This window comes from Oncorhynchus nerka, linkage group LG26, assembly GCF_034236695.1.
Source record: "Oncorhynchus nerka isolate Pitt River linkage group LG26, Oner_Uvic_2.0, whole genome shotgun sequence".
In the NCBI taxonomy this organism is placed as follows: domain Eukaryota; kingdom Metazoa; phylum Chordata; class Actinopteri; order Salmoniformes; family Salmonidae; genus Oncorhynchus; species Oncorhynchus nerka.
The window spans coordinates 448,254-463,300 of record NC_088421.1 but is presented as its reverse complement, the minus strand read 5'-3'; the positions used below and the strand labels follow the sequence as shown (position 1 = coordinate 463,300).

Sequence of the window (15,047 nt, the reverse complement as noted above, 5' to 3'; positions counted from 1 at the left end):
CTAACCTATTGTGGAGGCCAGATCATCTGATGCAGCACTCCATCACTCTCCTTGGTCAAATAGACCTTACACAGCCTGTAAGGGTGTTTTGGGTCATTGTCCTGTTGAAAAACAAATGATAGTCCCACTAAGCACAAACCAGATGGGATGGCATATTGATGCAGAATGCTGTAGTAGCCATGCTGATTAAGTGTGCCTTGAATTCTAAATAAATCACAGACAGTGTGGTGGTTAATTTATTGACTATCAAATGAGGAGAGACAAACTTATCACACAAATCAGAGTTATACTTAAACTAAATCTTTATTCACTTATTAATAAGGGAGCAGGTCAATACAACACACACATATAAAGTTCATCTATTGAGTGCTCTATGTTAATGATAGCTGGTCGACGTTGAGAGCCCCAAGACAAAGATACAAAGGTATTTTATAGCCAAGATACACCCCCTTCAGTCTACATGCCAAACAACAGATGTATGGAATGGGTCACAAGGTTAAGATGTGTATGAAAGATACTTATAATTCACAGCAGACAGTATCTTCTGTAAAAAAAAATATCATTGTGTAGAGACCAGGGTCTGGCCCTGGAGTCATCTCTCCTTGGTACCTCATAGAACAGAAACATTAACTGCAGTCTCTTTAGGTTTTATCACCCAACAGACATAAAAAATCTCCTGTCAGTGTTAAATCTCCCAGAGGCCCACTTTCAGTTCACACAGACACGATAGAGTTATAAGAACCCTCTATTCTGTTGCATAAAACAACCATTTGATGCAATAAAATAATTATAACATAATCTTGTAATTTCTCTCACATTCCCCCACGGACCGACCCTGGCGGGCATGACCCACCGCATCACTGAATACTTTGTTGATCTGTTCCTCGGAAGGCAACCACCAGTCAGGGTTGGAGGCACAGTGCATTCGGATAAACTCTGAGGAGTAAAACAGAGACAAGTAAATATTTGTTAAGATTAGTTTTTTTTGTTTTTTTTTGTTTTATGAATAATCAACAATGAGATTTTGCAAACATCTGTTCACACATCTCTTTGGGAGTGTACATGTTGCTGTAGTAAACATACTGTACCTATTAGCATACCAAGTTGCCCTTTAACCCTAAAAGCGTCCCAAGGGGTCAAAAATGTCAGAAATTCGAAACCCTTTTTTTATCCTTTTGAAATGTTAGGACTTTGTCAATAAACTTGTTGCCAACAAACTAAAAACATTTACCATAATTTCTGTTTTGATATGGAGGAATCTATCTTTGGATAATAGTCGTGTATACTAACCTTGTAACTCAAAATTATATATTTTATATTAGAGTTGTGTCTGATGTTCACACACATACAGTTGAAGTGGGAAGTTTACATACACCTTAGCCAACTACATTTAAACTCAGTTTTTCACAATTCCTGACATTTAATCCTAGTAAAAATTCCCTGTCTTAAGTCAGTTAGGATCACCACTTTATTTTAAAAATGTGAAATGTCACAATATTAGTAGAGAGCTTTCATTTCTTTCATCACAATCCCAGTGGGTCAGAAGTTTACATACACTCAATTAGTATTTGGTAGCATTGCCTTTAAATTGTTTAACTTGGGTCAAATGTTTTGGGTAGCCTTCCACAAGCTTCCCACCATAAGTTGGGTGAATTTTGACCCATTCCTCCTGACAGAGCTGGTGTAACTGAGTCAGGTTTGTAGGCTTCCTTGCTCGCACACGCTTTTTCAGTTCTGCCCACAAATTGTCTATAGGATTGAGGTCAGGGCTTTGTGATGGCCACTCCAATACCTTGAATTTATTGTCCTTAAGCCATTTTACCACAACTTTGGAATTATGCTTGCGGTCATTGTCCATTTGGAAGACCCATTTATGACCAAGCTGATGTCTTGAGATGTTGCTTCAATATATGCACATAAGTTTCCTACCTCATGATGCCATCTATTTTGTGAAGTGCACCAGTCCCTTCTGCAGCAAAGCACCCCCACAACATGATGCTGCCACCCCCTGGCTTTTTTATGCAGTTTTGGAGCTGTGGCTTCTTCCTTGTTGAGCGGCCTTCGGGTTATGTCGATATAGGACTCGTTTTACTGTGGACATAGAGACTTTTGTACCTGTTTCCTCCAGCTTCTCCACAAGGTCCTTTGCTTTTGTTCTGGGATTGATTTGCACTTTTCGCACCAAAGTACGTTTATCTCTAAGAGACAGAACGCGTCTCCTTCCTAAGCGTTATGACGGCTGCGTGGTCCCATGGTGTTTATACTTCCGTACTATTGTTTGTACAGATGAACGTGGTACCTTCAGGCGTTTGGAAATTGCTCCCAAGGATAAGCCAGACTTGTTGAGGTCTACAATTTTTTCCTGATTTCTTTTGATTTTCCCATGATGTCCAGCAAAGATGCACTGAGTGAGTTTGAAGGTAGGCCTTGAAACACATCCACAGGTACACCTCCAATTGACTCAAATTATGTGAATTAGCCCTCAGATGTTTCTAAAGCCATAACATAATTTTCTGGAATTTTCCAAGCTGTTTCAAGGCACAGCAACTTGGTGTATTTAAACTTCTGACCCACTGGAATTGTGATACAGTGATTATAAGTTAAATAATCTGTCTGTAAACAATTGTTGGAAAAATGACTTGTGTCATGCACAAACTAGATGTCCTAACTGATTTGCCAAAACTATTGTTGGAAATTTTGTTTTAATGACTCCAACCTAAGTGTATTTAAACTTCCGACTTCAACTGTATTTGCCCTCTCTTTGGCTACAATGTTCCCATCTGATCTTGCCTACTCCTGCATGCCTTCCGGCTTTGTGGACAACGACTGCCATTGTTAGGGCGGAGACATGAGCCTTTCGTCATTATATCCACAATCTCTGCCTAATATCGCCCATATTGGTGGCCTTCTTAGGTCGTATCGGTATGTCAGATTAGCTCAATCGCCAGTTTCTCCGCCTCTGAGTATCACAGAAACACCATTTTTTAAATGAATAACATACAAATGTTCATAACAAGTGGCTATGGATGAAATTGATTTTAAGAAATCTGTTCAAAACATGAAAAATACAACATCAAATTTCACTAGAATTGTGTGATTTTATTTATGTGTGACACACGTAAATAAATATTAAGCTTATTTTGGCTAATTTAAACCATTTAATTGTGTAACAAAAGGTTAATAAAATAAAAAGTGTCACTGCTTAACAGACATTGTCTCTGCAATTATTACTAATTTGGGGTAAAAAAAACAACAACCTGTTGGCGCTTTTAGGGTTAATACAGATGTAGGACCTTAATCTGTTCACCTGTTGCAGTAGAACTTTCCCGCAGTGCATGACATTTTAAACTTGTACTGTATTTGAGGTTTAAAAAGGCTTTTGAAGTTAGTAATTTCCACTTTGAAATTTCTGATTTGATTTTCCCTTATGAAAATTGTATGACCCCCTACAAAAATGTCCATAATCCACATAATAATTCACATTTCCTGTTGGTTCAGGATTATTTTCCTGCTGTAGCAAACTGGCTCAAATTAATATCCTATATCTGTACCATACCTGTTGCTTTAGTACACATCTCTTTAGTAGGATACATGTTGCTTTAGTACACGTCTCTTCAGTAGAAATAACACCAGTACCTCTGAGGCAGGTGACTTTGACAGGGTTGAGGGGCTGTCTCTCCGGTCCAGGCTCTCCTGGGTGAACCGAGCGCTTCCTTTTGCCCAAGCCGCACGAGTACTTGAGCTCATCCGTGGTGAAGACGAAGCGGATCAGGTAGCGCAGCAGCCGCGGCCGTCCTTCTTGGACGAGTTGACAGCCTCGTCCCACTGCTTGTTGGTGAAGAAGAGAGGGTAGTTCCCCAGGAGCTGTTTACTGCCCTGAGGAGGGGTACGAAGAACGGAAGAGGGTGAGGATGACAGGAGGCTAGTAAAGGGAGGACGGTGCATAAAATGGGTTGAACGGAATGGTATCAAACCATGTGTTTGATTCCATTCCATTTCTTATCCCATTTAAAGTGCCACCTTCCAGTACTGGTGAGAATGGTACAACTTAGTTATGAGCTCTGAGTACGCTGCCATAGAGCCATCAGTTTAGGGTTCAATTCCATTTCAGTTCAGCTAATTGAGGAAGTCAACTGAAATTTATTATCCATTTCTTTCCTCGTTGACAGGCAATGAAAGGAAAAGGAAAATTAGAATTGGATTACAGTTGAGTTCCTGAATTGACTACATTTAAATGGAATTGACCCCAACCCTAATACACTAACAGGGTAATGAAAAGTGCATTCATACTTTCAAAGCATTCAGAAGTGCAGTCATTCACGCGTTAGAACAAGGTCGTTAACTTCATGCTCAATGTGTAATGGAGAACTATGATATTTCTCAATTAAATCAAAAGCATTATTTGTGTTACACATCTGATATATAGCTAACAATAACACATTCCAATATTTGTAAAGCCATTGCCCAATAGAACATTAAGTCATTCCCAGGAAAAGGTGGTGTTATGCAACACAGATGAAAGATAATATTTTCAAAACCTTTTTAGAGAAGCTGATTTGAATGGCACATTCACATCTTGTGCCACTAGTTTTAGGTTGATACTATATACAGTACAGTGCATTTGAAAGAATTCAGACCCCTTGACTTTTTCCACATTTGGTATGTTACAGCCTTATTCTAAAATGATTTAAATAGGTTTTTTTCCTCACACAAGAAGCAGTGCAGGTCCTAATCCAGACACTCGTCATATCTCGTCTGGTCTACTGCAACTCTCCGTTGACTGGTCTCCCTGCTTGTAATTTATCCAAAACGCCACAGCCCATTTGGTGTTCAACCTTACCAAGTTCTCCCATTGTTACCCTGTTCCTCCGTACACTCCACTGGTTTCCAGTCGAAGCTCGCATCCACTACAAGACCATGGTGCTTGCCTACGGAACAGCAAGGGGAAGTGCCCCTCCCTACCTTCAGACTATGCTCAAACCCTCAATGAACAAAAATATATATGCAACAATTTCAAATATTTTACTGAGTTACAGTTTATATAAGGAAATCAGTCAATTTAAATAAATTCAGTAGGCCCTAATCTATGAATTTCACATGACTGGGAATACAGATATGTATCTGTTGGTCACAGATACCTTGGAAAAAAGGTAGGGGGCGTGGATCAGAAAACCAGTCAGTATCTGGTGTGACTACCATTTGCAGCGTGACACATCTCCTTTGCATAGAGTTGTTGATCAGGATGTTGATTGTGGAATGTTGTCCCACTGCTCTTCAATGGCTGTGCAAAGTTGCTGGATATTTGCGGGAACTGGAACACGCTGTCATACATGTTGATCCAGAGCATCCCAAACAGGCTTAATGGGTGACATCTGGTGAGTATGCAGGCCATGGAAGAACAGGGCCATTTTCAGCTTCGAGGAATTGTGTAGAGATCCTTGGGGCTGTGCATTAACATGCTGAAACATAAGGGTGATGGCGGCAGATGAATGACACAACAATGGGTCTCAGGATATTGTCACATTGTCCCTGCATTCAAATTTCCATCAATAAAATGCTATTTTTTCTGTAGTTTATGCCTGCCGATACCATAGCCCCACTACCACTAAGTTCACAACATTAACATCAGCAAACCACTCGCTCACATGACGCCATACACGCTGTCTGCCATCTGCCAAGACAGTTGAAACTGGAGAAGAGCACACTTTTCCAGTGGTCATCAAAGGTGAGCATTTGCGCCTGAAGTTGGTTACGACGCCGAACTGCAGTCAGGTCAAGAACCTGGTGAGGACGACGAGCACACAGATGAGCTTCCCTGAGATGCAGTTTGTGCAGAAATTCTTCGGTTTTGCAAACCCAGTTCCATCAGCTGTCCGGGTGGCTGGTTGCAGGTGAAGAAGCCAGATGTGGAGGTCCAGGGCTGGAGTGGGTTACACATGGTCTGTGGTTGTGAGGCCGGTTGATTTGTTTGATCGTAGCTAGCTACATAGCCGTCTTTGTATCAAAGATAATTGTGTAGTCTAGAGCGATTTTCTAGGTTAGCTAGCCAGCTATTGTCGTTCTTTTAACGCAACGTAACGTAATCAACACTGCTAGCTAGCCAGCTAGCCCCCGAATAGCAGCACTGTAGAAACTATCACACTCAACGGAACGACTTGATTAGTGTAGTGTCAACAACGCAGCCACTGCCAGCTAGCCTACAAAGTCAACAACGCAGCCACTGCCAGCTAGCCTACTTCAGCAGTACTGTATCATTTTAATCATTTTAGTCAATAAGATTCTTGCTACGTAAGCTTAACTTTCTGAACATTCGAGACGTGTAGTCCACTTGTCATTCCAATCTCCTTTGCATTAGCGTAGCCTCTTCTGTAGCCTGTCAACTATGTGTCTGTCTATCCCTGTTCTCTCCTCTCTGCACAGACCATACAAACGCTCCACACCGCGTGGCCGCGGCCACCCTAATCTGGTGGTCCCAGCGCGCACGACCCACGTGGAGTTCCAGGTCTCCGGTAGCCTCTGGAACTGCCGATCTGCGGCCAACAAGGCGGAGTTCATCTCAGCCTATGTCTCCCTCCAGTCCCTCGACTTCTTGGCACTGACGGAAACATGGATCACCACAGATAACACTGCTACTCCTACTGCTCTCTCTTCGTCCGCCCACGTGTTCTCGCACACCCGAGAGCTTCTGGTCAGCGGGGTGGTGGCACCGGGATCCTCATCTCTCCCAAGTGGTCATTCTCTCTTTCTCCCCTTACCCATCTGTCTATCGCCTCCTTTGAATTCCATGCTGTCACAGTTACCAGCCCTTTCAAGCTTAACATCCTTATCATTTATCGCCCTCCAGGTTCCCTCGGAGAGTTCATCAATGAGCTTGATGCCTTGATAAGCTCCTTTCCTGAGGACGGCTCACCTCTCACAGTTCTGGGCGACTTTAACCTCCCCACGTCTACCTTTGACTCATTCCTCTCTGCCTCCTTCTTTCCACTCCTCTCCTCTTTTGACCTCACCCTCTCACCTTCCCCCCTACTCACAAGGCAGGCAATACGCTCGACCTCATCTTTACTAGATGCTGTTCTTCCACTAACCTCATTGCAACTCCCCTCCAAGTCTCCGACCACTACCTTGTATCCTTTTCCCTCTCGCTCTCATCCAACACTTCCCACACTGCCCCTACTCGGATGGTATCGCGCCGTCCCAACCTTCGCTCTCTCTCCCCGCTACTCTTTCCTCTTCCATCCTATCATCTCTTCCCTCTGCTCAAACCTTCTCCAACCTATCTCCTGATTCTGCCTCCTCAACCCTCCTCTCCTCCCTTTCTGCATCCTTTGACTCTCTATGTCCCCTATCCTCCAGGCCGGCTCGGTCCTCCCCTCCCGCTCCGTGGCTCGACGACTCATTGAGAGCTCACAGAACAGGGCTCCGGGCAGCCGAGCGGAAATGGAGGAAAACCGCCTCCCTGCGGACCTGGCATCCTTTCACTCCCTCCTCTCTACATTTTCCTCTTCTGTCTCTGCTGCTAAAGCCACTTTCTACCACTCTAAATTCCAAGCATCTGCCTCTAACCCTAGGAAGCTCTTTGCCACCTTCTCCTCCCTCCTGAATCCTCCTCCCCCTCCCCCTCCTCCCTCTCTGCAGATGACTTCGTCAACCATTTTGAAAAGAAGGTCGACGACATCCGATCCTCGTTTGCTAAGTCAAACGACACCGCTGGTTCTGCTCACACTGCCCTACCCTGTGCTCTGACCTCTTTCTCCCTCTCTCTCCAGATGAAATCTCGCGTCTTGTGACGGCCGGCCGCCCAACAACCTGCCCGCTTGACCCTATCCCCTCCTCTCTTCTCCAGACCATTTCCGGAGACCTTCTCCCTTACCTCACCTCGCTCATCAACTCATCCCTGACCGCTGGCTACGTCCCTTCCGTCTTCAAGAGAGCGAGAGTTGCACCCCTTCTGAAAAAACCTACACTCGATCCCTCCGATGTCAACAACTACAGACCAGTATCCCTTCTTTCTTTTCTCTCCAAAACTCTTGAACGTGCCGTCCTTGGCCAGCTCTCCCGCTATCTCTCTCAGAATGACGTTCTTGATCCAAATCAGTCAGGTTTCAAGACTAGTCATTCAACTGAGACTGCTCTTCTCTGTATCACGGAGGCGCTCCGCACTGCTAAAGCTAACTCTCTCTCCTCTGCTCTCATCCTTCTAGACCTATCGGCTGCCTTCGATACTGTGAACCATCAGATCCTCCTCTCCACCCTCTCCGAGTTGGGCATCTCCGGCGCGGCCCACGCTTGGCTTGCGTCCTACCTGACAGGTCGCTCCTACCAGGTGGCGTGGCGAGAATCTGTCTCCTCACCACGCGCTCTCACCACTGGCGTCCCCCAGGGCTCTGTTCTAGGCCCTCTCCTATTCTCGCTATACACCAAGTCACTTGGCTCTGTCATAACCTCACATGGTCTCTCCTATCATTGCTACGCAGACGACACACAATTAATCTTCTCCTTTCCCCCTTCTGATGACCAGGTGGCGAATCGCATCTCTGCATGTCTGGCAGACATATCAGTGTGGATGACGGATCACCACCTCAAGCTGAACCTCGACAAGACGGAGCTGCTCTTCCTCCCGGGAAGGACTGCCCGTTCCATGATCTCGCCATCACGGTTGACAACTCCATTGTGTCCTCCTCCCAGAGCGCTAAGAACCTTGGCGTGATCCTGGACAACACCCTGTCGTTCTCAACTAACATCAAGGCGGTGGCCCGTTCCTGTAGGTTCATGCTCTACAACATCCGCAGAGTATGACCCTGCCTCACACAGGAAGCGGCGCAGGTCCTAATCCAGGCACTTGTCATCTCCCGTCTGGATTACTGCAACTCGCTGTTGGCTGGGCTCCCTGCCTGTGCCATTAAACCCCTACAACTCATCCAGAACGCCGCAGCCCGTCTGGTGTTCAACCTTCCCAAGTTCTCTCACGTCACCCCGCTCCTCCGCTCTCTCCACTGGCTTCCAGTTGAAGCTCGCATCCGCTACAAGACCATGGTGCTTGCCTACGGAGCTGTGAGGGGAACGGCACCTCAGTACCTCCAGGCTCTGATCAGGCCCTACACCCAAACAAGGGCACTGCGTTCATCCACCTCTGGCCTGCTCGCCTCCCTACCACTGAGGAAGTACAGTTCCCGCTCAGCCCAGTCAAAACTGTTCGCTGCTCTGGCCCCCCAATGGTGGAACAAACTCCCTCACGACGCCAGGACAGCGGAGTCAATCACCACCTTCCGGAGACACCTGAAACCCCACCTCTTTAAGGAATACCTAGGATAGGATAAAGTAATCCTTCTCACCCCCCTTAAAAGATTTAGATGCACTATTGTAAAGTGGCTGTTCCACTGGATGTCATAAGGTGAACGCACCAATTTGTAAGTCGCTCTGGATAAGAGCGTCTGCTAAATGACTTAAATGTAATGTAAATGTAAATGTTCTGCCATATTCTCTGAAGCGGTAGAGAAATTAACATAAAATTGTCTGGCAACAGCGCAGGTGGACATTCCTGCAGTCAGCATGCCAATTGCAAGCTCCCTCAACTTGAGACATCTGTGTCATTGTGTTGTGTGACACATCTGCACATTTTAGAGTGGTCTTTTATTGTCCCCAGCACAAGGTGTACCTATGTAGTGACAATGCTGTTTAATCAGCTTCTTGATATGCCACGCCTGTTAGGTGGATGGATTATCTTGGCAAAGGACAAATGCTCACTAAAAGGCATATAAACACATTTGGTGCACAAAAAAAGAGAAAGCATTTTGTATGGAAAATGTCTGGGATCTTTTATGTCAGCTCATGAAACATGGGACAAACACTGCATGTTGTGTTTATATTTTTGTTCAGTGTACAGTGGTTCGTCCTTTAAAAGTTGCAGCATACTGCGGCGCAGCTTGCATGGTGCCGCAGAATTCTATGGCACGTTATTTAAGTGTCAACCACTGGTATCATTAGTGCTAGTTTGACCACCAGAGGGCATCTTTTAGAAGCATTTGATAGCCTTCAATAGTGGCTGTACTTCAGAATTTAAAACATTTTATTGTAAGAAGTTCAACCTACCCATATGGGACTGATTTTAAGAAATTTTGCTTAATTAATTTGCTTAATATCATAGTGTTTCTATTCCAAGAAAAACAAAAAACCCTCTGGGTTTCTGTTAGGATGGAATAGAAAATATGGCGCTGTATGATGTGAGGCTACAGTACTGGTCAATTTAGCTAAAGAATCCCCGTGTCGTGTGGGCAGGCCAGTCATGTATAGCTGTACCTGAAATTTTGGTGACCTTTTCTGATACTTTTGAGACACGGTTCAATCCCTCCTTGGGGCACTACTTCATTGAGTAAATAAAACACTAAACAATCACAACACAGTAACTACTGGTCACTCTATTATGTATTATTATTCTAATATATATCCATTATAGAATTGTGTCAGTTATTAATGATAAACCTTTAAGCTGCACCCTTCCTCCCCCCATCTCTCTATTTTTCAGCTCTAGATGGTTGCAGGTCTGCCAAATTCCTTCTGGTCACACATTGTATTCTGAGAAATATCCAATAAAGCAAAGACATTGCTTTAACTGTGAATCTACTTTATTGCAGATATTTTCCTCAAATAAAATGGAGCATAGACAAAATAAACAAGTTATTACAATTTATTTACATTGGGTCTAATGTGTGTGTGAGAGAGCGAGGCATGTTTTTCAACAAAGCACACAACATTTCCTAAAACTGTACACATTAAGCAAGTATTTTACAATATTATCAATCACATGTTGATTTGATAGATATTTAGAGTAAGTATGCAGATATTGATCATGGATATATAGGAGTAGATATCTTCATTCCTCAAATGAAATGGAGCATACATAAAATAAACAAGTAATTACAACTTATTTACATTGTGGATAATGAGTGTGTGTGTGTATATGTTTTATTTTTCCTTGTCAGCCACCCATCTCTGCTTTGTCAGTCTTGATAGGCCCAATGTATGCACTTCTGGGTGAGGCTGTCAGGCAGTGGAGGAGTGCATGGCAGATCTGAAAGAGAAATGCACAAAGTGACAGTAAGTATATAGCTCAACATGTCTGTGTGTACATCTGGTTGGTGGGAATACTCAAAAGTTTCTCCCCCCACGGCCTGTGTAATAGGAACCGGTGCAGCCGATAAATGAAATACCAAAACAGAGGACTGCAGCTGAACTGCTGGCGGTGGCAGATCTAAAAGTGAGAGGCACCATTTTCTTAACTAACAATAATCATACAACTACAGTGGCCTGTGAAAGTTTTCACCCCCTCTTGGCATTTTTCCTATTTTGTTGCCTTGCAACCTGGAATTAAAATATATTTTTTGGGGGGTTTGTGTCATTTGATTTACACAACATGCCTACCACTTTGAAGATGCAAAATATTTTTGTGTGTGAAACAAACAAGAAATAAGTTTTAAAAAACAACATAAAACTCAGAAAGCGTGCATAACTATTCACCACCCCAAAGTAAATACTTTGTAGAGCCACCTTTTGCATCAATTACAGTTGCAAGTCTCTTGGGGTATGTCTCTGTAAACTTGGCACATCTAGCTACTGGGCTTTTGCCCATTCTTCGAGGCATTATTCGAGGCCACCCTTCAGGTTGGATGGGTTCCGCTGATGTACATCAATCTTTAAGTCATATCACAAATTCTGTCACCTGTCACCCACCGAGCAGGTTGGCAGATCTGAAAAAATAGGCAAAAGATGATTTTTTATGACAATGCCTTGACTACACACTAACCCAAACAGAACAGACTATGGGAGGAGCACAGTAGTACATAGAGCCATGACTATATGGAACTCCATTCCACATCAAGTAACACACACAAGCAGTAAAATTAGATTTTAAAAAACCAGATAAAAATACACCTTATGGAACAGCGGGGACTGTGAAGAGACACATGCATACACACGATAACATACATCTTGTTAACAAACTATTTGGCAAGCTGGTTAGGACATCTACTTAATGCATGACACAAGTCATTTTTCCAACAATTGTTTGCAGGCAGATTATTTCACTTATAATTCACTGTATCACAATTCCAGTGGGTCAGAAGTTTACATACACTAAGTTGACTGTGCCTTTAAACAGCTTGGAACATTCCAGAAAATGATGTCATGGCTTTAGAAGCTTCTGATAGGCTAATTGACATAATTTGAGTCAATTGGAGGTGTACCTGTGGACGTGTTTCAAGGCCTACCTTCAAACTCAGTGCCTCTTTGCTTGACATCATGGGAAAATCAAAAGAAATCAGCCAAGACCCCAGAAAAACAAGTTTAGACCTCCACAAGTCTGGTTCGTCCTTGGGAGCAATCTCCAAATGCCTGAAGGTACCACGTTCATCTGCACAAACAATAGTACGCAAGTATAAACACCATGGGACTACGCAGCCGTCATACCGATCCGGAAGGAGACGCGTTCTGTCTCCTAGAGATGAACGTACTTTGGTGCGAAAAGTGCAAATCAATCCCAGAACAGCAAAGGACCTTGTGAAGATGCTGGAGGAAACAGGTACAAAAGTCTCTATACCCACAGTAAAGCGAGTCCTATAATCGACATAACCTGAAAGGTCGCTCAGCAAGGAAGAAGCCACTGCTCCAAAACTGGCATAAAAAAGCAGACTACGGTTTGCAACTGCACATGGGGACAAAGATTATACTTTTTGGAGAAATGTCCTCTGGTCTGATGAAACAAAAATAGAACTGTTTGGCCATAATGACCAAATGGGTGTTCCAATTAGACACCCCAAGCATACTTCAAAAGTTGTGGGAAAATGGCTTAAGGACAACAAAGCCAAGGTATTGGAGTGGCCACCACAATGCCCTGACCTCAACACTGTAGAAAATGTGTGGGCAGAACTGAAAAAGCGTGTGCGAGCCAGGAGGCCTACAAACCTGACTCCGTTACACCTGCTCTGTCAGGAGGAATGGGCCAAAATTCAGCTAACTTATTGTGGGAAGCTTGTGGAAGGCTACCCGATACATTTGACCCACGTTAAAACAATTTAAAGGCAATGCTTAAAAGCAATGCTACCAAATACTAATTGAGTGTATGTAAAACCTCTGACCCACTGGGAATGTGATTAAAGAAATAAAAGCTGAAATAAATCATTCTCTCTACTATTATTCTGACATTTCACATTCTTAAAATAAAGTGGTGATCCTCACCTTCCCCCCCTACTCACAAGGCAGGCAATACGCTCGACCTCATCTTTACTAGATGCTGTTTTTCCACTAACCTCATTGCAACTCCCCTCCAAGTCTCCGACCACTACCTTGTATCCTTTTCCCTCTCGCTCTCATCCAACACTTCCCACACTGCCCCTACTCGGATGGTATCGCGCCGTCCCAACCTTCGCTCGCTCTCCCCCGCTACTCTCTCCTCTTCCATCCTATCATCTCTTCCCTCTGCTCAAACCTTCTCCAACCTATCTCCTGATTCTGCCTCCTCAACCCTCCTCTCCTCCCTTTCTGCATCCTTTGACTCTCTATGTCCCCTATCCTCCAGGCCGGCTCGGTCCTCCCCTCCCGCTCCGTGGCTCGACGACTCATTGCGAGCTCACAGAACAGGGCTCCGGGCAGCCGAGCGGAAATGGAGGAAAACTCGCCTCCCTGCGGACCTGGCATCCTTTCACTCCCTCCTCTCTACATTTTCCTCCTCTGTCTCTGCTGCTAAAGCCACTTTCTACCACTCTAAATTCCAAGCATCTGCCTCTAACCCTAGGAAGCTCTTTGCCACCTTCTCCTCCCTCTTGAATCCTCCTCCCCCCCCCCCTCCTCCCTCTCTGCAGATGACTTCGTCAACCATTTTGAAAAGAAGGTCGACGACATCCGATCCTCGTTTGCTAAGTCAAACGACACCGCTGGTTCTGCTCACACTGCCCTACCCTGTGCTCTGACCTCTTTCTCCCCTCTCTCTCCAGATGACATCTCGCGTCTTGTGACGGCCGGCCGCCCAACAACCTGCCCGCTTGACCCTATCCCCTCCTCTCTTCTCCAGACCATCTCCGGTGACCTTCTCCCTTACCTCACCTCGCTCATCAACTCATCCCTGACCGCTGGCTACGTCCCTCCCGTCTTCAAGAGAGCGAGAGTTGCACCCCTTCTGAAAAACCTACACTCGATCCCTCCGATGTCAACAACTACAGACCAGTATCCCTTCTTTCTTTTCTCTCCAAAACTCTTGAACGTGCCGTCCTTGGCCAGCTCTCCCGCTATCTCTCTCAGAATGACCTTCTTGATCCAAATCAGTCAGGTTTCAAGACTAGTCATTCAACTGAGACTGCTCTTCTCTGTATCACGGAGGCACTCCGCACTGCTAAAGCTAACTCTCTCTCCTCTGCTCTCATCCTTCTAGACCTATCGGCTGCCTTCGATACTGTGAACCATCAGATCCTCCTCTCCACCCTCTCCGAGTTGGGCATCTCCGGCGCGGCCCACGCTTGGATTGCGTCCTACCTGACAGGTCGCTCCTACCAGGTGGCGTGGCGAGAATCTGTCTCCTCACCACGCGCTCTCACCACTGGTGTCCCCAGGGCTCTGTTCTAGGCCCTCTCCTATTCTCGCTATACACCAAGTCACTTGGCTCTGTCATAACCTCACATGGTCTCTCCTATCATTGCTATGCAGACGACACACAATTAATCTTCTCCTTTCCCCCCTGTGATGACCAGGTGGCGAATCGCATCTCTGCATGTCTGGCAGACATATCAGTGTGGATGACGGATCACCACCTCAAGCTGAACCTCGGCAAGACGGAGCTGCTCTTCCTCCCGGGAAGGACTGCCCGTTCCATGATCTCGCCATCACGGTTGACAACTCCATCGTGTCCTCCTCCCAGAGCGCTAAGAACCTTGGCGTGATCCTGGACAACACCCTGTCGTTCTCAACTAACATCAAGGCGGTGGCCCGTTCCTGTAGGTTCATGCTCTACAACATCCGCAGAGTACGACCCTGCCTCACACAGGAAGCGGCGCAGGTCCTAA

At 45.1% G+C, this 15,047-nt stretch overlaps 1 pseudogene; it reads right to left on the bottom strand.

Annotated features, from left to right (window-relative positions):
- Window positions 1-380: 380 nt before the first annotated feature.
- The window catches only part of LOC115110848 (BEN domain-containing protein 4-like), a 39,114-nt pseudogene continuing 24,447 nt past the window's right edge, over window positions 381-15,047 (bottom strand).